The 24,686-nt window shown below is 43.0% G+C and overlaps 1 protein-coding gene across 1 annotated transcript in view; it reads right to left on the bottom strand.

The window, feature by feature from the left end:
• The window catches only part of CDH6 (cadherin 6), a 107,958-nt gene extending 83,760 nt beyond the window's left edge, over window positions 1-24,198 (bottom strand). The window contains exon 1 of the mRNA XM_037381562.1: window positions 24,020-24,198. The gene's annotated coding sequence lies outside the window, so the exon portion shown is untranslated. The remainder of the gene's footprint in view (window positions 1-24,019) is intronic.
• Window positions 24,199-24,686: the final 488 nt, after the last annotated feature.

Raw genomic sequence — 24,686 nt, 5'->3', positions numbered from 1 at the left:
TGCTTTCATATGCGAAGCCAGGATTTTGAAATGACACTAGCTAGGTATAAATTGAAGCTGCCAGAAGAAGCAGTGTGTCCAGATAAAAGCATGCTGCCTTGTTATATGCATCCAAAGAAGGAAACCGAGAAACTTGAGGGAAGAGTTGATGCTATCAGCTCTTCTGACTTCTTGTGCTTGCTATCTCAGTGAATTTTTGTGCTTGCCAAAACCAAATATTCATCCCTCATGGCCTGCATGTTGCTGAAGTGATGGAAAGGGGCCAAAAACACCCTCTCGCTCCTCATGGAGGGCTCAGGCTGACCCGATACATAGGCTCTGGAGCTGACTCAGGCAAGAGCTGTAGTCAGATGACGCAGGTGTCTCTGCAGGGCTCAGACCAAAAGGCCAGTCACAGCACCTCAGCTGTAAGTCTTTGCCCCCATACCTAAACACAGAGACATCTACACCAGTGCAGTCCTCAGCCGCTCAGACTGGTTTGAGTAAGCCCAGGCGATTTAGCGCTGAATATTGCACTCTATCAATGCTAACTGCTGGTAGCGGCATGGCGACATATGGCTGGTGGCAAAAAAAATGTAAACCATTTCCACAGCGCCATTCTGTCCATGGCCAAACACCTCCTCCTGCGAATGCTCAGTGGAAGGACAGGGTATTTTTAGCCCCCCACTCCCTGCCTGTGCTTACAGCCCTTGCTAGGTTTGCCCTGTGTGTCTGGCAGAGCGACACAGCCCTCCTTCATGGAGTGTCCCCTCCTTCTGTCAAAGGACACGGCCTCGAAGTCCCGCCGGGTCACACCAAAGGCCTGTGGTGCCGGCCCCCAGCGTGGCTCCCGGCTGGAACAGGCCACAACCCACACGGATGACTCCTCAGGCCACCAGCCTCCGGCTACACTGTTCCCTAGAGGAATTTGTTCCCCCTTCTTCATTGCTCTCGGAGAAAACCGTGCAGAATGAGACTCCGTAGAAACAGCGGGAAAAAGAAGGTTGCTTGGGTGGGGCTTTTTAGTAATTGAAAACGGTGCTGCAGTGTCAATTTTAACGACATATGTTTGCATTTGATGGCAGGGCAGAATTCCTGCTCGACCTGTGCAAAATTCCCAGGAGGTGCACGGAAGCCCGCCCCATCTCCGCTTCCCTGCCCCGCTTCCCGGCCCCGCTTCCCCGCTTCCCGGCCGCGCTTCCCCGCCCCCTTCCCCGCTTCCCGGCCCCGGCGCCGGCCGCCGCGTGGGGGAGCTCCAGGCCTGCGGACAGCCGCCGGCCCGAGACTAAACTTGCCCTCACACCCGGTCAACTGACATTTAAAAAAAAAAAAAAAAAATTAAATCAGTGCTTCGATGGGGTATGTAGATCGGCAAATAATTTAAGGACAGAAGGGAAAGGCCTTGTAGTTTTTTTGAAAAAAATTCTCCTTCACCAATACCCATTTTAAAACACACAATGCTGCTCCTCTCACTGTTTCCTAGGAAAGTATTTAACTGTGACCAGAAAAGGGTTTTTCTGAGCAATTTAAATAGCTCAGCTGGAAGCACAGAAATTAGCATGCAGTGAAATATTTATGGCAGCTTAATACAGTTTAAGATCGTTATTTTCTCTGCCATAAGACACCAGGACCAATTAACTATTTCCAATTAAGTAGCCTAAAACTATCATGCGGCAAGAACTAGCGACCAAATGGTTATGACTGGACTGCGGAATGACGAGAGATTGTGAATGTCAGGTAAATAATTTTCTGATACCAAAACATAATACTACTACAGCATGATAAGGCAACAATTGGATGAAAGAACGAGAAGGGAGAATCATGCTCAGAACTGACATTATTAAATACTTTTCTCTTCAAATATCATCCGTTAAGCGTGAAGCCTTTTATTTGTCTAAATGTGCATCATATTGCACTGCACAGTTCTTCTGCACTAAGGTCTAGTGGAACACATTCCTCTCTATTCTTCTGCCAAACTGCAAACTTCAGTCTTTTTTTGGTGAGATTTGTATACAGAACAAAGTTAAACATATACAATAAAAGACATGTATTTCATTTTGTCTTTGAATGATGCAAAAATCATCTAATCAGGATGTCACCAGGCTGTGGTTATGTGTAGTTTATAACTCTGGATTTTTTTTATTTTTTTTTTTTTTATAATCTTTAATGTTTTTGGAATCTGAACAGTTGACTTTGGAGTTGGCAGTTTCTATCTCATTGTCTGAACAGGGAAGAGAGTTAAAATTTCTCTGAAGCGGATGAGGTAATGTTTACAGACTCATAACCAGGCTGCTGCTTGCGCTGTTGTTTGGTCTTCAAGGTTGGGTTAACAGTCTGACTGCCATGGTGACTCTCTGGAAACCTAGAAATGCAGAACAGCACTTGAGCAACTGAAAAAGACAGCAACCTAGCATTAGATTACAGGATACTTCGTAGCAAGGCAAAAATTTTGGAAGGAATCCTGCAATCCCAGAGGTTGTGTTTATTTTCACATGGATGATTTATGATGACAATTTTCTCACACTTTGTAATGACACCTCAGGTAAACTGTCTTGCTCACAACACAGAGCTTGGCCACAACGGGGAGAAAATGTGCACCGTAGCCTCACAGGTAGAGCCTGACAAAAAATTTAAGATGCTCTGATACTTTTGGGTGCTAAAAAAGCAAACTCTGAGCGAGTTTCTGAATGACAAATGTTTTCCTGTGAGCCCAAGATGAATATAAACATCAGCAGTTATTTTTCAACTGCTATTTTTCAGAGTTCAGCCAACTTTTGAGTTCTGTTGGAATAGTATCTTAAAGAGACCTAAAAAAGCATGTGTTTAAGCTACATTGTAATGATGATCTTCCTTAAGATCACTGCCATGTGGTGATTAGATCTTCCTTCAATCTCTGAATGATAAGCAGGTGACTACACATGTAGTCATGTATCTAAAAATATATCTGTGCATAAGTATTTGCAGGACTGGGCTCATCTGTCTAACCTGCAACCACCAAAGCTAATTTTACTTTTAGCTTAAATTTCTTTTGAATTCATAGCTGTCCTTTGTTCAATACCCCGATAGCTTTGCCTTGCTATTATAAAAGAAGCAGTGACTTTTAATTGCAATTCAGTGTCAAAATTTTCCCAAACTCCAGAGTTGAAAGAGATTTGCACTGATCTTGCATCCATGTTTCACAGTGCTCGGGAGCTCTCTCACACATGCTCCCATTCCGGTCCCAATCTGGGATAAAGTGCTGCGCAGCGCTTGCTGCCTGCCGTCCTACAGAGCCACGCTCTTTGTTTGCAGCACTTGTAAGGGTATGCCTACAGGGCTGTGCAGGAGTGCGATGAGGAAAGCACCCAGCCCTGCCACACCAGCACCACAGTGCACCTCGCCTCATCCATCCCGCTGGCCTCATCCATCCGGTTGACGGGCAGCGGCAACTAGCTAACAGGACACAGCACAGGGCTGGTACCACTCAGCGGCTGTTGTGGGATCTCTGCCTGCTGCCGGATTCAGCCCTTGCACGGATACCAGCGAGCTCTGGGACCTGCAGCATAGCACCAAACCCTCCATAAAGATGTTCTTATCACTTCGGTATCAAAATCAACAGTACCGCTATCAAACACTGCTTGGAAGAGACATCTGCTATTTAAATGTGTTACAGTGTATGAAAGAAACTGAAACATAAAACCCAAACACTTCCCTTTTTCCTAATATAATCAGTATTTTTAAGTAGTTTATCTGCTTATTAATGGGAAGGTTTTAAAACATTTTGCTTGAGCTGACATTCTCTAATTATAATATTCACACTGCTGAATATGCAGTCACACCAGCAAAAGCTCCATTGTGAAAGAATGCACAGATTTAATCTGTTTCTTTCTCTCAATTTTTCTGACTTGGTTGTATTTAATCCATTCATCATTATTTTTTTGTTTGCTTCTCACATTTCTTCTTAAATATGTGGGGGTTTGCCTCAACTCTGTTGTTGCACTTGAAAACACCAGGATTAGCATGCAGATGTTTTTTTGATCAGAGATTTTTTTTTAAATCATTCTCATTTTCCACAGTCTATTTGGATGGCTGGGGATTTTTTGTTTCTTTTTGACCCTGTCTTTTGGGGTTTTTTTTGTTTTGTTTTGTTTTTTTTCTTTCAAATGCATTATCCCAGCCTTCTGAATGTAAACACCTTCTGTTTGATATTGTTTTCTTAAAACAGCATTTTAGAAAATGAACTATTTCTTCCAGTTAAATAGATCACGGTCTGTGCTAACTATGCCAATAATCTAGTATCTTCTGTGTTTTTAGTGCTTTGCTAACCAGGAAAGCTGAGGTCAAAACGATACAGTTTCAGGAAGGTTTGGGGGAAACAAACAAAAAAAAATAAGTTTTCAGCATGTCTGTTATCTGTTGTAAAATTGTGCTGTAATACCTTTAAAAATTGCTTTTAGAATTTGTCTGTTATAGGATTTACTGAACAGAGAATAGGTGGATGAGAAAAGTAATCATACTCCTTGCCAATAAAAAAGGACCAACTTTTTTTTATTTATTTATAAAGAATAATGACCTCTTTAAATGAGCACCCATTGGAATTTTGGCTATCTTGTTATCTGCAGGCTAATGTTCACAGGAGTTGAATTACACTTAATTTTTAGAAAGCTGAGAGGAGGAAAAGGGTGTTCAGCAGCTTAGCCTAGGGAAACTGCCATCAAATGCCACTTAAGCAATGACCAGCAGAAAGAATACAACCCGAGTTTCACTATCCATGAAACTGGCAACATCCACTTTCACTAAATCTGTATTATAAACACTGAAGAGGTCCAGAAATGTCTTCTCTCTTGCATTAGAACAAGTAATCAATGGATTTTACAGGGCTGGTACTTCAGTATAAATTTTTAATGTCAAGAAACTAAAGTTGGCCAGGAGGTGGGTACTCTTCCATAACCCTGAACATTGCCAGTAACTAGGGTATCCACCACTGCCATTTAGTGGCTGTATATTTTTTTAAGAACTTCTATTCCTGAAGCACCCGTGGAGAGGGAAGTTCACCTATGCACCGTTTGTTACAAAAAAAAGCAAAACTGCCATCAGTGATGTGTGATGGGTGAGCCCAGAAATGCCATGAACTTCACATTTTTTGGAGCTTGGCCAAATCAACAGAACGTGCTGCTCGTTTCCAAAGTTCATTTAATGCCTAAAAATTTGCTGGTTGATAGTTCCCTCTCATCCAGAATGACCCGGTCGTTCCCTGGCGGGCAACATCAATTGTATCCCCATGTCCTGGCACCCCCGAGGGGCAGCTCCGGGGCAGCCCCCGGAGCCTGGCGGGAGGTCAGTTCAGCAGACAAAGCACAACCCTGCAATTTAGCTGCCTCTTAGGGAGCATCTGACACCACCTCTTCCATGCAGCACACTTAACTCCTGAAAAGGGTTATCTGCTGAAGTTAATAAACAAGAGGCCGTGGAAATGTGAATTATCCCTTGAAAGTTTTTCTACAAATAAGGCAAATGAGAAAATCCATGGATAATGCTTTTTCCTTTTCTTTATTGTTAGACACCTCATAAAAAACGGGGCATGTTTTTGAGTAAGTTTTTAAAACAAGCTATCTTTTCTCCCACAAAATAAAGAAGATTATCTATTACCTGCAGCTATGATTGGGTTAATATTACAATTTGCTCAAGTAATTATTTTTTTGTGACATCACATACTTCAAGGAAAAACACAAGATGACTCTGCTACAGCAGTATGAGCAGAGCAGCAAAGAGGGGATGTTTTTTTTCTCTCTTGCTCTGCATTATGTAACTGAAAATGCTTTAGGGGTTACTCAGCTTTCCTTAAACCCGTGGCAGTTAAAAGGTGTTTTACCAGCCCTTCTTTGGTGTCCTATCACGAACACACAAAGGCAAAAGTTCCTATAGCCCTGCAGCCCCTTTGCACAGGTACAGCCGAAGCAAAAGCAATGCAGGCAAAGTATAAATGTCTCCTGGAAAGAAGAGTAGGTGTTTGTGCAGAAGTCTAGATGTGTGCATATCTCCAGTGAAGGACCTGGGTGCATGAGGTTACAGAAGGATTACCCTAAAGCTGCGTCCTTCTATTTTGTAATCTAGTGATTTCCTATCCCAGCACAGCAGTTTATCGCAGCAAGGACACAACTTAGCATCTCCCTGAACATACCATTATTACTGAACACATCGTAATTAGTTCCTACTTGCAAAGCACTTGGACACAGAGGAACATGAGTGTGTTAAGTGTTACAGCCATCAGCAATCACCTTCACTTGATACATTTCCATTTTATTTAGCCACTTGTGATGAAGGCATATGCGTGTCTTGTCCAGACTGTACCTGGGCGAGCCAGTGAGACCACAGGAACAGAGAGATGGAGTCCTGAAACCTGCCTTGCTCCAGAGAGCTGAGAGATAAGATTGCCCGTAATGTAATAAGCTATTAGTTAGAAAGAAAGTAATAAATTATTGCAATTAAATTAACTGTATTGCCAACTCCAAGTCTCCAAATAAATCATAAGTTGGACTGACCTAAAAGATTAGAGTTTTTTATATTTTTCCCCCTTGATAGACTTCACGTTTTCAAGGCTTTTTTTATGTACAAAATCTAGGAATTTTACTTTTCAGTGCTAATTAAAATCCCTGTATAACAACATTTTTACCTTAACAGGTCAGCACTTTAAGTAAAATGAATGCTAAGAGTGGGCAACAAAGAATCACATCAGCAGTGAATTTCAAGATGAAATAAACACCACCAAAACCCTAAAATATAAGGGCCTGATTCATTGCTACTAGTCACATAAGCTGAGAATAATTTCACTAAAATCTAAACCTCTCAAACTCACAGAATTCCACTGAAAATGTTTCCAGGATCTCTGGTGGAGAGGGAAGACCAATAATCCAATGCAAATAAGAGCACATGTAGGTCCTGTCCTTTGACCAGACAGTCTAAATGACAGAAAACAGGATCATGTCCTCAGCTATTACAATTTTAATTTGTTTGTGCTTTGCTTTTCCCTTGGAAGAATACTGATGAATGTGCATGCCTTTCTGATGAATTGAAACTTAAGGCTGAGCTTTAGGTGTGACTAAGATTTAAGTGGAAGGCAAAAGGTGTCTGCATGTGATGAATATGCATATACATCTATCTGTGTGAGGGCAAAATCTGTTTATTTACAAATGCATGTCGTATGGTCTCTTTTTGCATGCTTGCGCTTCTAGTAAGGGGCATATCTACAAAGCATGGATACTCAGAGAATGTTCAAACCCCAGTGTCCCAGTCTGCAAGCTCCTATTCAAGTGAGTCACCACTGGCTTCGTGAAATAATTTTTCCATTGTAAATTTGCAAATTATCTGCTCTGGGGTATAAAGACCTTAAGAGGCAGTGATAAAATGCACTTTACAAAAAAAATTTGAACTCAGCATGAGTAGGGATTACTCATGAAAGGCAGGGCACTGACACTTAAACCTAGAGTTATCCAATTCCTTTTTAAAAACTAGTCTCCAATGGGTGACTGCAAATCTGCAAGCAAATCCACTCATCTACCCTTTCCTGTTGCCCCTCCATGGCAGGAGATACTGCAAGTCAAAGTTTTAAGATTTAAAAATGTGGCCTAAATGTATCAGGTATATTCACTGCAGGTCTTTCACTGCATGACTAGAGTGTGAGAAAAGTGAATTCCACCCTGAGATAGGAGACTTCCCTGTCTGTAGTTGTCCTGTCTCTGCAGATATGAGAAAACACAGGATATGGGCTCTTTGAGTAACTCGGGGCCCCAAAAATACAGGAATCCTTCCCGTGCCTGCCTCCACTGCAAATCAGCTACCTTGGAATGAGGGTTTGGTTGTGGTTTTTTTTTCATCTCTGTACTGATGCAATGTTTCTGTAGTGTAGACACTCGCAGCTGCAGAGGCTGAAGGCTTTTATTTGTCCACAGAACAGATAAGGGATAAACAGCAGCAATGAGAGTTTCTTCAGCCCATCTTGCCAAGGAGCCAACAGCTCATTTTCTAGTGCTGTCCTCTGTGTCACTTCTGCTACTGCTTCACTCAACAGATGATGTTGATACATCTGTTGATGATACATGCAGATATTAATACAACCTACCGCTACTTATTTTTTTCTGTATGAAAGGGAATGGCAATACTCATTTTGCTTCCTGAAGAGCCATTAGGTGGTACTAATGGTGCTTTCGACTACTGGCATCTGTTCTAGCTAGGGTCTGAGTAGGGGCCTTGAAGGCAGAGGGCTTTCAAAAACCCCTCTGCTTACCAATCCCCTGACGAATACCAGCTATGTTGGTACCAACGTACCAAAAGATGTGCAATACCAGCCAGCAAGCCAGGTACTCTCAACAGCAGAGTAATGGTTTATTGAAAGAGACAAGAGTGTGAGGGTGAGCCACGAAGTAAAGATGCGAAATTCCTCTTGTGAGGCCTTTTAAACCCTCTTACTGAACTACCTTGCCCAAGTAGCGCTAGTTTACTGTTTTTGTAGTGTGTTCTGTTCTATTCCCGGATAGCTCTCCCCCAGAGGCATTTACCAATCTACCGTATTGTGAGTCGCTCTTTCTTTTTGAAAATAGAATTTTAGAAGTAAAATACAATCATATTCTTTATAAATTCTCACCATTCTACATTTCTTTCCTTGACAGTCCTGTATTTTTTCCAGTGCCAATGGCCTGAATAGTAAATATGTAGCACAAGCCAGGCTGTCACACACTACTCATCCTGAGCAGGAGTTGGGTTAAAATGCTCACTCCTTTGTCAAAAAGAATTGGGGTTGTTCTTGTAATCTTTTAAGGTTGTGAGGTTTTTGTTTGTTTTTCTGACAGAGGAGAAATTCCACAGACAACCAAAATACTCTTTCTGGTGTGGGATCATTCCACATCCTTTTTCCTCTTTGCTTATGGCTTTTAAAGAGATCATTTCTGCAGGAGCTAGGGTTCAGCTTCCTATTTTTGGCACAGTGTCCATGCTTCTGAGTTTGCATGAGAAGGGTTAGAACTGAGAAAGCAAAGCTGAGTGTTCATATTACAAGGTATGCGAGTTGTGACTAGAGCCAAGCAGCCAGAGGTGCAGAAGGCATGCAATGTGTGGGCATACACACTGTTCTGCCCAGCAGACAACAACCAGAAGGCTGCCTCTGTGAATACATACTCCTTCCCTTTGGCATCCTTTCAGTCAGGCAGAACCAATGCATAGCCCAAATGCTCCAAAGCATCCTCTGCTTTGCAGTCACAGAGACTCATTCACCAGCTGGTAAAGGTGATGACAGTTCCTTAAAGTTACTATTTGCACATGGATTTACTCCAATTAAGGACTTGGCCCAGATTCCCTTTTTTTTTTTTTTTCTCTCCTTGTTTTAATGCATTAGCAGATGGCAAACATGCACTGAGTACAGACAAACTACTGGCTTTTGAGGGCAATGGCTGCTTGCAATGCTAATGTGGGGGTTTATGTTTATGCAAGCTAACCTGGAGGGACACATTTCAGAGCTGGGTTGAAGCAGCAGAAAGACTTGAGCTGGAAAGCGCAGAGCTGGGTACCAGTAACCCATTTAAAACTGGGGTATGTGGATGCAGGGCTGGGTGTCTGCTGATTCTGCAAAGATTCATGAAATAAGGCAGGAGCAGATATTAAGAGATAACAACTTTATGCTTTTCACTCATTCTGTCTTGTTAAGATGAGGCCACTTGCACAACATGAACCTCATTTCAGTCTCCAAACACCTTCATTGTGTCAAGGTATTTGACTTTATAGTTTGGGTTCAGGCCAGCTGACACTCCACTGCAAGCTGACATCCACATGTTCTCCTGGAAACGATGTTCACATGAGAAAATTTTAGTGCACTGGTGTGTCGTGGAATTTGATTAGTAATCAGTATCCAAAAGCAGAGGTTGAGAGATGTGTACAAACCAGGTAGATTTTTTTTTTTTTCATCTAGCAGTTCTTCTGATGCATACATCATGTCCTTATCTGCAAACTGTGCCATTCTGTTGCAGACTCATGTGGAACAAAGCCAACACCTCCCACCAAACTCTGTTATCTTTGCTGCAGAAAGCAACTTGCGATTACCATAAAATACCTATTGACCAAGGCTGAACAGCTTATATATAACTAGGCGCTAGTTAGTGCATAGTTCAAACTGTGCAGTTACAGAATAGGATAAAATGAAAAACAAAGCAAAGAAGAGGCCATGTTCCTGGCAACGGTCCTACCCACAAATACAGTGGAACTGTGGAAATGTGTGACACCGAGGGCAGAATTTATCCTGAAGACCACTGAAGGCACATATCACTGTCTCCAGGGACCTCCAGGAGCTCCCAGCAAACGTTCTGTACCTCACTTTTTATTCCCTAGTTCTTTCTCTTACTTTCTTCAAAGAATTGTGATATCCTTATGTTAGACCTAATAACTTGTTGTTCCTCCACATAAGATATTGTGTGCTACGGACAGACCTACATGGTTGATTTTTTTTTTTTTTTTTTCATTTCTGATTTATTTAAGGAAACCCAGAAGCCATAATTGTGATTGCAATTTACATTGACCATACCTGAAAATCTTGTACACAGAAGACTAGAATCATTCCAGTGGCAGCACAATGAATCAGAATACAGTAGGCATTCAGCTATTTTTTTTTTTAATAGGTGTACTTTAATTGGACAAAAGCATAGCTGACATGTTTAACTTACATATCTATTACAGGGTAGAAGTCAGTTAATCACTCTCTTCTAATATGATTTCCTGCGAAGTTAGCCACATTTTGGTTAAATAATCCTGCAGTCAAGACTGATTTCTCTGAACACACTTGCCAGCTGGGACTCTATTAGGTTAGAGCCCCATTTCATGCAATTAGGACCTATGGGCACTAATTTAATACAAATAAATAACAATATGTTGCTGTAGAATAGTTTCAATAAATAATTCATCACACAGATTAAGTATGAACTATTTGCTTACACTGTTGTTTGCTGTGTCACTGGCCACAGAAGTCCCATGATATCATTCCTGCTCTCTGGCTACATGGCTGAGGATTTTTTAATGGGGAAGGGAGAAGAAAGCGGGGGGAGCTGACTGCTCTCAGTTCCTGGGCAAGCCCACTGTTGATAATTTATTCATGCATTTTCTTCTGCTCGCTTGGTCCAGTTTTTCAGCTCATGCTTACCATTACAGCTCCCTGGAAGTCAATGGAATAATATTAATTTGTCCTCTTTTGGCTGAGAATGTGACGAGATAAAATTTCAGTCTGAACTGAAGAATAAGTTAGAAACCTTGAAATGTTGCTAATCCCAAATCTATAGGCCTTATTCCTCGCAGGTACTGCTCAGTCCCTGATTCATCACAATCTTTTGAGCATTTTCTTAAATCCCACTGACAGTAATGGCCCACAGGCACATGAATGCAAGTGCCACAAGAAAATATTCTGATCGCAGTTCTCAGAGTATTTCTAACAGCAGATCCTTGAAATATGGATGCAGCCCTAAAACTAAAATTGAGTTTATCATGTCCTGAAAAGCTAGGAAGATGAGCCTTCCTCTGAATATGTTAATGTTTGGTTTTGCTTTGAAGAACCAGCAGCGTTCAGATTATGGCTCTAGTATTTTAAAACTTAAAGCCCTTGAGTCCAAGACAAAAACTAAGCTATTGATTAAAAGAAAAGCCATGGAGATGTTGAGAGTTCAAATAAAGCACTGAAGATGCTTAAATATCAGCATTTCTTTTGAGCCTTTTACTGTCTTACTGACTAGAGAAGCTCAAGAAGACAAACAGCATCTCCCTTGCTGCGAGCCAGTGGAGCTCATAGCCCCTAACTGACAATCTCTTCCCTTATCTCTACAGGCTATGACCACCACATCCAGCCCTTGGTGAAATGAGTGTTAAATCCACTGAAGAGTATCAGAAATGGAAATACACAGGGGAAAAAAAAAGAAAATATGGTTTACACTTCTCTAAAGCTGTTGAATTTGGAGAAGACAAAGTCAAGGAGGGGCATTAGGTCAATTTGAAAATTGGTAACAGAACAGACCACTGTCATTATTTTACATTTAAATGTAAAAAAAATATTAACAAAAATAAAAAATAGCTTTGCCAGAAGTGAGTTAAATTCCACTCTGTTCCACTAATTTCCATGTCTTTGGCCTGGTGTTATACTCAGAAAAGTGAGCAAAGTTAGGCCAGCAGATCTGCTGTTATCTACTCCCCACCCCCTTGCCACCTGGTAGCACTCTCCTTCCTGGGCTGCCTCTGCAATAGCGAAAAAGCAACAACTCCCGCTGTTGCTTCCTAGAATATAGCAGCAGGATCAACCCCCTGCCTCCTCTCCTACTAGAGACTGCCCAGCAGTAACCTAATAAGCAGGGCTGGGAGACTTATAGAAAAGCATCACTGATACATAGATGTGACTACTTGTACAAAGTAAATGTCAAAAAGGAAAATTCCTCTCTGGGAAGGTACATCAGGCAAGCCCTGGTCATGTACATTTCGATTTCATTTTCTAAAGTAATGTTAGCTGCACAGCCTTCGGTTCCTGGACCTGCAGATCTCAGCCTGACTCTGCCAAGTGCTGATCACCATCCATCCCAATGGACTTCAGGGACAGTGAAAAGCAACTGAGCCCTGCAAGAGACAAAAGCCATCGTTTTGCAGGATCAAGCCCACTGCATGACACAAGAGGCCAGTTTTCCCTCTGACGCATGCAAGGGGACGAGGTACTAAAACATCAGTACAACAAACTGGTGCCTGCAATGTTCACATAAGCAATGTTTCAGAGCCAGCAACAGTAATAATAAAAATAATAGACAATGAAAATATAAACCTGGGTATGGTTTCTCTTAGATGCAAATTAAGATTTAAATATAAAAATGATAAGCTGCTGCTAATCCTTCTTAGGAAGTCATAAATTGTTAATCAGACCTTAGGCGGTGTTGTTTAATACCAACTTTAATAAAATAGCTGCCTGAAGCAGAAAGACAGTTGGGATCCTGACTCTAAAACTTTGGTAGCCTCATCCACATTTTTGTAGCCTGAGGCTCTTACACTACCATTGATACCAACTCCTTTGAAATATGCTCATTTTTTAGGCTGCTAAATTATTAAACACCTTATTAGTAGAAAGATTAGATGTGAGAAAAGTCATCTCTGTATGACGGGAAATGGATTGGAAGAGGAAGGAAAAGTTGAGGGAATATTTACATAAAAGATACAGCTCTGTTGTTGATATACAGAGGTAATCCATAATCCATAATTCATTTAAGAAATGAACCCATCAAATTACATCACAATGCATGACAAATTGCTACTGTTGAGCTTTCCTATAATAAATTACATAGAATCCTTCCTGTCAAGAGCAAAACTTGTTTGAGGCTAAGAAAGCAATATCACTATAAGGTTATTTTCCCTGTTGTTCTACAGCATTTGTCTATCAGACACAATGTCCCACATTTCCATCATATACTTTGATGTGGGATAGCAAAAGCTCCCTTGTATGGGGTAACCACAAAGTCTTCCAAATTAAAACTGCTTTGAAAATTGCAAGAAAAGGGGAAAGGAAGAAAAACGAGAAATGTTTCTTCTTTATTACTCCTTAATAATATTTATCAGTCAGGTGAGCAGATCTGTAGACTAAAAAAAATAAGAAGCAGTCATTTCCTAAAGTGCAACACCTTTCCACTCTATGTCCAGAGCAGCTTGTTAGCATGCTAATTGTTAGTTTAATATGCAATACAGAGCACACTTACTACTTTGAAGTGCTTATTCATGATGTCATGGATATTACTGTATATTTCTTAATTACACAACAGGACAATCTTTCCCCTCTTCAACCTACAGTTTCTGCTGCTCTGATTGGTTTCTGTAACTAGCCAGAATAATCATTTTGCCACACAGAAGCAGATAAGGAAAAAAAAAAGTAAACAATTTTAAAAGCCATTTTAATTTAATAACAAATTGGGAGCTGTACTTTGTGTTAAATTAGCACTGCAAGCCTCATATCAATTCAAGGCAAGGCTCCTTGTTCGTTACTGCTTAATTAATCAGTCCTGTTTCCATCTAAATGAAAAGTTTTCTCTCTCTCCCCTATCATCTCTAATATCTCATTTCAGGCAGCACATCAAGTTAATCTTGCTTACATTAGCAACTTATTTCTAATGGCTCAGCTCAGTTATTTACAATAATTCATCTATCCCAGCTTGCAGCTGAATCTTACTTGGTCTCTTTGCTCTGTTCGGGCAGTTGGAGTCAAGGGTGAAACAGCAAGTGCAAAGCAAGCTCATCCAGCCCTGTGCCGCACCCTGTGAGGACAAAGACCTACTTCCAACACACTGATGTCTACTGAACTTTTGGCTTCCTGGCATATCTTGTCTTCCCAGAGGCAACATTGTGCTTAGGGACATAGTTTAGTGTTGGACTTGGCAGTGTTAGATTAACAGTTGGACTCAATCTTAAAGGTCTTTTCCAACCTTAGATGATTCTATGATTCTAACATCCACAAAGCTAGGCAAAGGATTGTTACCCTATGAAACAACAGATGAAAATGAAACAGTTCAATGGAAGAAGACAAGTGTGTAAGGGAAGGAGACCATAGGAAGCTGTATGATGCCTGAAAACATAGAATCACAGAATGGTTTGGGTTGGAAGGGACCTTAAAGATCATCTAGTTCCAACCCCCCTGCCATGGGCAGGGACACCTTCCACTAGACCAGGCTGCTCAAAGCCCCATCCAGCCTGGCCTTGAGCACTTCCAGGGATGGGGCAGCCACAGCTTCTCTGGGCAGCCTGCTCCAGTGGCTCACCTCCCTCACAGTAAAGAATTTCTTCCTAATACCTGATCTAAATCTTCCCTCTTTTAGTTTAAAACCATTAGCCTTTGTCCCATCGCTACAGGCCCTACCAAAAAGTCTGTCCCCACCTTTCTCATAAGCCCCCTTTAGGTCCTCATTACCCTTTATACAGCACATCCCATAAATAAAGCTGGGATAACCATGAGTCCCGCACTGCATTCAGTAGTGTATATTAAATATATATATATATATACATAAGCCTTCAGCCACATTATCTTTGAAGGAAGTTAAGAACGGGACTTGAAGCACCAGCTGGCTTATTATCTCCTATTTGTGCTCACCCCACCATTCCTAGAGCTGGAAACTGCTGCCACTGCCATAATCTAGTACTTTCTTTCATGTAGTAGCCAAGCACACTAAGTTTGGGACTTAACAAAAGACCTCTGGTCATTTTGATTGCACCAACCTGGCCCCAGTCAAACACTTACTGAAGCAGTGATTACTGGTAGCTATCTAGTCTATGTGCTCACCTTTGCTAAGTTCACCCAGAACTAAGTGTTCTGGCTGCCTCCTGAGGCTGGGATGCCTGCCCATGTCAGGATGACTGTTGCTAACCTCCTCCCTGCCAGCACCACTGCTCCAGCAGTTCCACCCCACAGTGACCCACAGCCTCTGAGATGTAATAGATACTTGCTCAGGTCAGGGCTCGAAACTAAATCTGCACCTGAGGTGCCTGCATCACAGGAAGGCTGGCTTTAATGCCAGTTTGACCAAATATAAATACCTCTGTAATAAACACAAAGTATATGTAATATTAAATGAGCAATTCCAAGAGGACAAAACCTGTTTGTTCCTGAGTAACCCCAGTACTTACTTCTGCATCCAGGATTCAGGATGGTATTGCAACAGGAAACAAGGATGTACAGTGTATTTTAACCTCCTAGATTTGTGGCAACCAGCTTCTGACCTCTCATTTGCCAGCCTGGTTGAAATTACAACCTGTTGCTAAGGAAAACTGTCATACCTTAAAGTAACTGTGGTATCAAGTATCTTTGAGTCATCTGACAAATGAAATACAGTAGATTAATGAGGAGCTGCTTCAGAAATCCCGCAAAAGGCACCCTAACATGTTACAATATGTTAATACATTTAATTTAATAACAATATAAATTCTGTACTGAGAAAAGTGGCAGCCTGTTTTTGTGTTGTTTTGTTGGGTTTTTTCCAAGAAGAGAAATCCTTTCTGCAAATCAGAGTGCACATTTCTGTTTCTGATGGGAAACGCTGCACTGAAAAGCACTGAATTTCAAAGCTGCTTGAGATTAGATTGTCTGCAGAATTGTGCTGATGGCTGTAAATATTAATAACTAAGATACACTGGGCCAGCTTTTTCCCTCAGATGCTTATGCGCTGCTTCCTCTTAAGTGCAGATGACCTGAAGACACAGGCACCAGAAGGAAGAATCTGAGCTAAGAACTGGCTTTAGAGATTTAATGCACAGCGACACTCGCACAAAGGAAAGATGCTCCTGCTATATTCCAGCAGACCCAGCCAGCCAGTGACAATCTCAGTCCAGTCCTCTGCATCCCCACTGCAACTGTCCCCAGCTGCTAATGGGAGCAGGACAGCAGAGAATCCACTTCCATGCTGTGTAAATGAGCTAGGGGCTTCAGTGGGAAATGATGATTATTCCTTTTTTTCATTCCCACTTTTCCTAGTCTACTATTTAGGGAGACCAAGTATACAAATTTTTGGAGGTCATAGTTTGGTCACCATGGAAATAATTGCAAAGTTGTAAACCATTACAAGATCCTGACATCTTGATCCAGGAAGGCACTTAAGTATTCAAACAGTCTTGTGGACTTCAGTGCAGTTTATTGGTATATTTAAAAGTAAACTGCTCTGGGACCAGGTACGATAAGGCAGAGAGAGAGAAGAACACTGCTTTGTTTATAGCAGAAATAACTTGGTAATTTATCAGCAGTGAGAAGGGAAATACCATAGCAGGGCATTCATATTATTTAAACTTAAATGGAGTTTAGATGAAATACAGAGTTTTATAAAACTGGTTGGCACACCACGAATTGCTTAAAGGGATGTGGCTGGTGGACTTAAAAGTTGTTTCTGCATCTTTTTCCCTTTCAGCAGTGACAGCTAAATTGAGTACCAATTTCACAAAAGGAATTTGCTCCCTGAAAGGGATTCTAACTCTATATATTCCTGCTCTGTGATCTGCCAGAGCACTCTTCGCACTGAAAATGAGGAAACAGGCCCTCTTGAATTCTTGTAGTGGCCATCAGTTTGTGAGGCCAGTTCCAAAAGCATTAGGGCACAGTAGGTGGCACACAGCTCAGAACCTGGTACTACTTGGATCTAAGCCTGTCATATAACTTGTAAATTTAATAAGTCTTTTTAATGTGTCTTTTTCTACTCTCTCTGTTTATTTATACCAGGATCAATACCCATTGCAGGGGTATTGGTGTACGTCATGTTCTCATTCAAGAAACAAAACAGTGGTGCTTTGAAATTAATTCATACAGGAATGGACGAGAACAAGAGCGTGGTGTGACCTCTGGCTGCCCTAAATGATGGGCAGCAGCGTGAAGAAAAGGCAGCCTTTTATGAGACTTTTTTTTATCCCCTTCTCTCCCACAGGCGTAAGTAGGTGGGAATAGACATGGCAGGGAATGGTAAAGAACCTCTTTGGGCAGTCCAACTGGGCCAACGCAGAGAGGAAGGTCATTGCCACCTTGCTTGGGGACAGCTCAGATTCCTTTCTCCTGGGAATAAGATATTCAGTCTTGTCCCAGATGGCTCCGGAGCTACCCAGCCTCCCCGTTCCCCTCCACGCAGAATGTGGCTCAACAAACAAGCAAAAAGCATCCAGAAAATCCTTTGGGCAAAGAGTGTCAAAGTGACTGCAAGAAGTCCTTGAGAAAAATAATTGGCTTGCTTTTGGATGAAAAAAGAGACCCAAATCTGATTTTTTTTCCCCCATCCGTTCTTTGATCAGCTCCAACAACACAAGTGAGCAGCGGAGAGGCAGGAGGGTTGACTGCAAGCTGTACTTGCTGTAAGATCCTGGTTCAGCATCCCTGCTGTGCTACGGCCTCCTTGTGTGACCTTGGGCAAGTCACTCACCTCCGTTGTGATTCGCTTCCCCCTGCTGTAAAACAAGGCCAATTATACAGGCCAGTCTCACAGGGGGGGGGATGCGGTGAAGACATATTTTTTAGACATTGTGGAATACTTGAACAGCTTTTGAGTGAAGGTCTCATGTCAATCAGCTATGCCTTGTTCCTTACTTGAAGCAGGGCTCCCAAATGTCCACAGTGCACCTCACTCACAATGATAGTGGGGGTTTTTTTGTGGGGTTTTGTGTGGTTGTATTTTATTTTTTTTTCGCAGGATACTATAAGCTATTTCATTTTCTTTTTGTCCATGAAGATGCTTTTGTCAAATAATGATTGCCAAACTAATGACACCCTAAAGTTACAAACTACCAGGTACTCAAAGAGAATCAATTCAGCGAGGAGACAGATTTCACCTGAATGCTTAGGGCAAAACTAGAAGCAACCGTGCTTTTAATTATTCTTGTTAATGTGTGGGAACTGGGGGAAATGAGGGAGGAAGACACATGGATATCCTTCACCCAAGGGAAAGCCCTCTCACTTAGAGAACGCCAGTACAGAGGCTGTCCCCCATGCTGCACGGTGTCGGTGCCCCAGCTGGGACCCACAGGCACACGTGGTTCTCTCACCACCCCGCTGCCTCACACACGGGACAGGTCTGTATGCCATGACCTCCAAGAACACAAAGAGGAGTTACCGTCAGAGGCAAGTATTTCCTTTGAGTTTGGCTTTACCCTTCACACCAAAGCGGAGCTACACACTAATGATCGTGTTGATTAAGCAGCCTTTGTGCTTATAGGAGCTATTAACTGACAACTGAAATGCAGCAGTTAGGGAGCAGGCCCTCACACCCAGGCAAGCATGCACCTGCAGTACCTGGGGAAACCCAACTAGTGCTTCATTTCTGTGCTAATTTTCAATTCCTGCTGACCCTTCTCCCAGGTCCTCCTGCCCTGGCTCTGTGATTAGATGAGAAAGTGGGAATGCTGGAAGGATACACTACCTATTATCTCGCAGGCAGCTGTAAACATTACAGCAAGATAATGGAATTAGTTTAGCTGAGAGGAATTAAGGTACCCAGATAGTACAGGGCCGATCTCATTCATAAAGTGCTCTCTTCTGTGGGAAGAGCTGAGGGGTTATGACGGGTATTTATGTTGCAAACCAAATCTAATAGTCACATTCTGGCTAGAACTAAGCACTTTCTGACTATATATAAATACATATGTATATCCTGACAAGAAATGCTAATTAATCCATAAAGCATTTGCCCGCAATGCCAGAATAAAGCCATTATTGAACAGGTTACTTAAAACATAGCAAGGTTGGCACTGTTCCTGAATGTGACCAGATGGAAATGTATATGCTCTTTTGTCTGTGTGCCTGGCAAAGAGAAAAGAGCATGGAGAGGGTGTCTTGTGGCTGGGTGTGAAGAAAGACAATGTGGTATCAGTGTAATCTTGGATGTTTCAGCACAGTTCTATTAAGTGCTCTGGCATTGTCACAGTTAAGCAATCACTTCTTCTCTTAAAACTCCTTTTCAGAGGTCCAACACCATAACTCATGAAGGACACCATGCCAGACGTGCCTTTTCCATCCTGGCAGGGCTCGCAGGCTCCCCTCACCAGAAAGACGCAGTTATCCTTCCTCATCAGCATTGCTCATCGCCACTGCTAAGGGGGTTGCAGCTGCAGGAAAAACTGTCTTTTCTGCTTTGGTTTGAAAGGAAAATACTCGAGGAGTGAGCAGCTCCACAAGACTGGTTGTGTCAATCAGTAACATTAATTCACAGCACTCTAAACAGTCCTGAACTACAGTTATCCTACTTTCTTCGGTTGGCAACCTGCCACACCTTAAGTACAGGAGATGGTCACGGGTGCAAGGAGGGATAATGCTGCCTGAAATGGGGAGGGAAAGCCGCTGATGGGTGATCAGGGTTAGGACACACAGCAGTGCCCTGGAGAAGCTTAGGAACCCAAGGCTGGATGGACTCCCAACAGATATCAGCCAATCACTGAGGAAGAATGAGAGAAAAGCTCTTCGGCTGAGATTTACAGCAAGAAAAACCCAAATGGATGTGAAAAGAAGTAGTCAAAGTTTAAAAATGCTTTTATCCAGGACTTTCTGCACCTAGTTCCACTGCAGTGTCGCTCACAACACAGAGCGAATGACTTTTTTCTGCTGATATTTTGCATTAATTATGCATCCTGCAAGAGTGTTTTTAAAGCTCAGACAGGGACTAATAATCTCCCCGGTACCTTTTGTTAGGCAATACAGATAACAGCTGGGTTTAATCACTCTAAACATTCCCTCAACATCTCATCTCTCCCCATCCCAAATGAAACAAGGCAGGATGTTGTAACATCTCCCTCCTCACAGAGCCCAGTTTCTCCAGTCTCCTTGGAAAGAGCTGCCATGACTAAGCAAGCAGCATGAGCAAACCAGCTAGCACTGGATTTTTATTTCAGCCAGACCACATTTAAACTTGAGAACTGTGTTTATACTGCAAAAGTTAAATCCTGCATAGAGTCAGCAGAAGAGATTTGGTTCAGTGGCACACAAAGCTGTTCACTTCATGGGCAGGACAGGGGATTCACTTTAAAGGTTTATGTTGAAAAGGTCCTAAATTTGGCCCCATATGGCAGTCAGGATAATCACAACTAAGTTTATCAGTCCTGTTTCTGAGAGTTGTGAACCTGAGTAATTATTCGGAAAAAAGAAGCAAACCCCAAACAATGCAAAGCCTTGGAAAAAATGGGAAGTTACTGCAGCTAACCAGGTCTTTAAGGGGTTAATGAAGAAGTCTCCCTAACAACCAGCTTCCAAGGTACAGCCCCTCTAATGGCATTTCCCACATGCTTATGATAATCAAAAGATACTGAAAACCGACTCTACTTTATTCTGGTATAATTGCAGCTGAGCCACTAGAGGAACTGCAACCATTACGCAAGATGAGGCACCATCACAGTGGGGCCTGCTGTTTCCAACGGAGTCTACCCACTTGTTTTTATAGATTTCAGCTACCTTTCATTTTAGTAATTAGCCACCATTTCCAAGGAGATCCATAAGCAATTTCCTGCCCATCTTGAGCCATAATGCTACAAGATTGCACTAGAAAGGGAAGGTAGTTTAAAAGAAGTCAACAAAGGGCAGACAGCATGCTAAAAAGTTCAGTTAAGCAAGAGATGGAGACCACCATTTCATGTATTAACAGATAAATCTCGTTGCCCTCTAGATGTGCTTGACCACTACATAGCACACAGGCATCCACTGGAAACCCCAATACCGATTCCTTCCAAACCCCAAAACACTGTAGGATTCTATTAACAAGCAGCAGATCGGTGTGCTGAAACCTTCAGTCAAAGAAAAAATGACGTAGCAGACCCGAGGGGATAGTGTAGTGGAGAGAGGATCCTGGCCCAAGGAACCCAGTGTGCCCTTGAGTAGAGGATTGCTCGTAGAGAGAAGATGCTCTGGCAGGATCTCAGCTGGTGAGAACACAGGCATATTCACAACTTCTATCAAGTTTGCATTAGTTTTGACATCTTCAGCAGAAAGGAGGGGAAAAAAAAACCCCACAACATTTAATGTGTGTGTTTTGCTTTCAAGGAAGTCTCTCAACTAAATATTATTGAAACAGCAGATGGCAAAATGCAAACTTTATGAAAGGGAAGGCTGCCGTGAACGGCAGGTTACTGTTTGCATGGGAGAGCTGTACAAAGCAGGGAGGGAGGGAGGGAAGAATTAGAAGTTAAGACGCATATTCCTAGCTGAACAACTTGGTTTGAAAATTATGACCATGTCTATAAATGTAATCTTTGGAGTGCGGGCATGGAGGTATGCAAGAACTGGTGTGAAAACTAAAATACCTAGAGGGACTATTAATTCCCTATGGGGACCCCAGTTCCTTAAATGGCTGCAAAGGATAATTGCAGAGGACTACAACAGGACTGAATCAATGCCATTTCCCCTGGGGGAAAAAAAATAAAATATGTATTGCTGCCTCTGATTACGTTATTCTGAAAAGACTGGCTGCTTTCCCCCTCCCTCCCCCAGCTCAAAAGTCAACTGCAAGCCACTAGAAATATGTCCAGAAAGATTATGGTGCAGCTGAAAGCCAGAAGCATATGAGATTATATATTTACTGGTGCTGTGTCAGATAACATCTGAGGAGAGGAAAAAGGGATTCAGCCCTGCAGTCTTTATTAGCATGTTTGGGCTGTTTAAAGGAGCTATCCAATTGTGTCATTGCTGCCAGGCCTTTAAAACTGTATATATCCATGATAAAGAAATCTACTTGATCTTGATCATAAGCCTCCAAGCCCTCCCTGACTCTCCTGTGACATGCAAACTTACTGTCTTTAAACAGGAATTAGAAAAAAAGAAATGAATAGGGATGCACCATTACCCATAGCATTATATTGCTCAGGAACAGATGTTAATCAATTTTATAGAATGCTTTAAGTAATATGCAAGCACTTTTGCACAGAACTGACTGCATAATAGAGATTTCAGCCCAGCAAATACATGAGATAAGCCATTATCTTGACTGGGAGAGTTATGTTTATTTTGATTAAAACCAAAGAGGTCTGCATGTTCAAGCAATTTTATTCCCTTGGAATTATGTTGTTTTCAGGGTGCTATTACATATGGTCCTATGAAAAAAGGGAACAGAAATAACCTTGCTCTTGTTTGTAGTGTTCTCCTTGCGCATATGTTCATGCACACAGCTCATGAAGTACACATGTAGGATGCATGTACCATGTAGGATGTATGTACCATCATCGCAGATTCCTGAACAGAAACAACTGTATTTATTCTCTATTCCAGCTGTACTAGAAAAATCATAAGTTTGGAGAAAGGACTGACCTTACACTCTGTAAGTAATTTTTGCTACACAATCTCCCATGCAGTGTGAACAGAACTTCAAAATCCCACACCATACACAAATACAAGGAAAAATGTGCCCCATCTTCCTGATTTGTATAAAAGTAGCAGCTGTGCCATCGCGCTGGGAGTAATTTCGGTCATTAAAGTTCTTGATCCTTGAATGTCATCAGGAGTTACTTAGGTGACCATCCACTTGCACTTACAAAGTACTGCATTTAACTCTCTGTAAAATATGGATTTTATTGCAGCAGTGACAAGACTTCTTTCCACTGCCATTGACCTCTACTGTTATTGCTTATCTCTTGACTCAACCTTTTGAGTAAGAATACATATATATAGTATACATACTGTGTATTTGATTCCCTGTTTAGGTGTTTGCATTTAGGTGTCATATACACGTGAATATCTAAGTAGTTCAATCTATCTGACATACAAACTATGTTAGCAGCTCCTTAGAAACATTTACAACATAACCGAATTCAGCACTTTCTTTCCGCAATTATCCAACTTCTCTCCTGTAAAACGCCTTCACGCCTACCCCCTTTTCTTCCACCACCTCCATCACTCCCCAACCCATTCTTTTATCAAATAAAAGATTTCACATTTGTCAATTCCTGCAGCGTCCCCAGATCTGCCCCCTCTGCCCCCTTTTTTCGCTGAGGAAGCGCCTCATTTCAACTGTGCTCTACATGCAGCTCGGCACTTCGCCTCGGATTTTGCTCATGATCCGAAGGGGTTTGTCCTGTATCCGTTTCACAGCAACTAGGCAGCGTGAAGACCCCGAGACAGATTTTATTACTATTATTTTCTAGTTATTCATCACGCTTCTCCTTTTGTTGTTGTTATTATTATTATTCCCTTCCAAACACACACGACCCTCACCTCGCTCTCTCACCACCTCCCCTCGACCGAAGTGTCTCGCTGGCGGTAACAATTCCCAGGAAAACGCCGCATCCTTTCGCCTGACTGAAAATGACAGCAAACGTGGTCCCCACACGCCCCTGAGCCGGCGGGCACGGCGCGGAGCCGCAGGGGGGGCTCCCCGGCGTGGCGGTGGGATGCGGAGCCCTCCGCAAGCCAACTTCGCAAAATAAGTGCTTGCCCCCCTCCCCCTCCCCGCCCCCCCCTCCCTTAATTAGCATTCCCAGTAAGCCCGGCAAAAAGAAGTTAAAAAAAAAAGGAAGGAGGCAGGAGCCTGGTGACAGTTGAAACTTGTTCCCAAAGAAGCGCAAAGCCGCATCTCCTTACCGGCACGCAGGGACGGCGGGGCCGAGCCTGGCCCGGGTCGGCGCGGCGGCAGCGCAGCTCCTGCCCCTCGGCCCGCCGCTCAGCCCGCCCGCCGCGCACTGGGGCTCCCGCTCGGGCAGCAGCACTTTTTAACTCCCGCATGCAGCAGCCCGAGCCGAGGGGGCTCTCCAGCTGATTGGTTTCCATTCACTGCTCCTGATTAATAAAAAAAAAAAAAAAAAAGGGGGGGGGGGGAAGGGAAGGAGGGGGGAGCCAAACTCCTCCCTCCCTGCTCGCCTCCCCGGCAGGCGCTCACACGCACACTCACACACACCCGGGCACACGCACACGCGCTCCTGGCGCCGGCGCTGCGGCTGCTGGAGCCGCCGGAGCTGCCGCACTGGGGACGGGGAGGTGCGGGGCGGGCGCGGGGCGGGCGCGGAGCGGTGCGGGCTCCGGCGGGCGGGCAGGGATCTGCAAGTGAATGCGGTGGGAGGGCAGAGGGGGAGGGCTGGGCGGCGGAGCCCCCCTTCCCCACGGCGGCCGCGCCGTGCTTGAGGTGGAGAGCAGCCAGCTTCTTCCCAAGCGTTTGGTGGTGATAGTAAAAGCGGGGTGTGTGTGTGGGGGGGGGGGTGGGGGGTGGGGGTGGTGGTAAAGAGGAGGGAGAGACATGCTCCTCTGGTGAACT

The sequence above is a fragment of the Falco rusticolus genome, chromosome 3 (assembly GCF_015220075.1).
Source record: "Falco rusticolus isolate bFalRus1 chromosome 3, bFalRus1.pri, whole genome shotgun sequence".
Taxonomy (NCBI): domain Eukaryota; kingdom Metazoa; phylum Chordata; class Aves; order Falconiformes; family Falconidae; genus Falco; species Falco rusticolus.
Note: the sequence above shows the minus strand (reverse complement) of the source record. Positions and strands in the feature narration are given on the sequence as shown.